Source organism: Haemaphysalis longicornis, unplaced genomic scaffold (assembly GCF_048455015.1).
Source record: "Haemaphysalis longicornis isolate Haplotype H1 unplaced genomic scaffold, Haemaphysalis longicornis Haplotype H1 scaffold_2, whole genome shotgun sequence".
Classification (NCBI taxonomy): domain Eukaryota; kingdom Metazoa; phylum Arthropoda; class Arachnida; order Ixodida; family Ixodidae; genus Haemaphysalis; species Haemaphysalis longicornis.
This window is the reverse complement of record NW_027526295.1, coordinates 71584917-71586689: the sequence shown is the minus strand read 5'-3', so window position 1 is coordinate 71586689 and position 1773 is coordinate 71584917. Positions and strand designations below refer to the sequence as shown.

The 1773-nt window shown below is 43.0% G+C and overlaps 1 long non-coding RNA gene across 1 annotated transcript in view; it reads left to right on the top strand.

Moving 5' to 3' along the window:
• LOC144167183 (uncharacterized) overlaps nt 1–1296 on the top strand; it is a 6985-nt gene extending 5689 nt beyond the window's left edge. The window contains exon 3 of the long non-coding RNA XR_013321876.1: nt 299–1296. This is a non-coding gene — a long non-coding RNA (uncharacterized LOC144167183). The remainder of the gene's footprint in view (nt 1–298) is intronic.
• Nucleotides 1297–1773: the final 477 nt, after the last annotated feature.

The following is a 1773-nucleotide window of genomic DNA, read 5'->3' as shown; positions in this document are numbered from 1 at the left end:
AGTTTGTGGGCATTAATTTAGCAGCTTGCTCACATGTCTAACGTGTATGTGTGCTTGTTAGGAGTGAAGTAGGTAAAAATTGAAAGGTTTGATTGTAGTTGTGCATAGATTACCTACATTGTTTTCATTCCTAGAAAAGAAAAATTGAGGTAACCCTGCCAATTGTTCGGCATTGCTGCATTTTATTATGCTTGTATGATTCGTAGAACCTGCAGGAGTTCAGCTGCTTTTTAAAGGAGAGATAAACAGTGGTACAAAAAGAAGAGCATCTACTAAATAAAAATCTTCACAATCGCAGGATGCCAACGGTCCACCTACCAACTTGCGTCCTGCATTGTTTCTGCTGGCTGGAGCGGCGCATGGAGCATTTTTCAGCTTCTCGAAGTTTGTGATCAAGCGCTGCCCCAAGTGAAGGATGCCGCAGAGGGATCTTCTGTTTTAATTTTAATGCCACAATTTCATGTGCTGAGCACTTACTCGTAAGGCATTTTAAATATTCATCATCCCAGAGGGTATGTTACCTTCGTCTTGGGTGGAATGTGGCTGCAATCAGGTTATTTGTGACAGAAACAAGTGAACCATGTGGTGAGAGTCATTGAGGCCTTGTTGATTGCGCATGCTTCTGAAATAACATTTTCGTTCAGCTGAATACTTTCTAAATATTACAATATGTGTTCAAAATATAATAAAAGTCATGATTAGTTGTACTACAGTGCAGGAAAGAAATGCCAGCATATGTTTTAAGAGCCTCTGATATTTCAGGTCATTGGCTGGTGAGCAATAAAACAGAACTGAAAATTGTTTAAAGTGAAATCAATTATTTGTTCTCACCAGTGCATGACCCGTAGTAAAAGCTATCTGGTCTCCCAATTTCAAATGAGACAGGAAATGCCAAAAAAATAAGGAAATAAACAAGACAGCTTGCTACAATAAACCAATTCAAAGAATTGCTCAATGTCTATAAAGTGGTGATTCAGGCGGGTTAGTTCGGTGTTGATGAAATACAAGCAGGCACTCGCCTGGTCAAAAACAAATAAACAAATAAAGACGTTTTGGGGCCCCTACTGGTCCCTTGATCACAATGAAAGGGGGGTGAAAGGTCGCGATTATTTATAGGTTCGGTGTCGCAGAGTGCGCATGTATATCTTGGGGAGATTACCCCGCGACCGGTTAATCGTGTTTTTAGTTGGTTGAATATGCACTGATTCTAAAAGTAGTCGTGTCGACAGGCGCTTCTCTGATGCGATTATGCATGCGGAATCCCAATCGATGACATGGTCAGTAGCCAGGTGATGATCCGCCAAGGCATTTCAGCTTGCATTGCCTTTTTTGACTTCGTTCTGGTGCTATTGAATTCTTCTTTTAAAAATTTCCAGTTTCCCCTATGTAGGATGCGTTGCAATCCTTGCATGGAATTTTGTAGGCAACTCCGGGGAATCTTGATTTTTCTAAAGGGTCCTTCACGCATACCAGCTTCTGCTTAAGCCTGTTCGTTGGCACGTGTGCAATTTTAATGCCATATGTGCCAAACACAATTGCAAGAGCTTCACTGATGCCTTGCGTGTAGGGGACGGCAGTGCGTTTTTGCCTGTCTTCTTGAGGAACCCTTTCGGAGGAGCAACTGAAGCCCGACATTGTTGCGTCCTCACAAGCTTTGAAAGGTAGCCGTTGCTGCGAAGGTCCTTCCTTACCACGGCTAGCTCTTGCTTGCGTAGACCAGGCTCAGAGCAGATTCGTGATGCGCGTGAGAAGAGTGCAGCGGTGGCGGAGCGT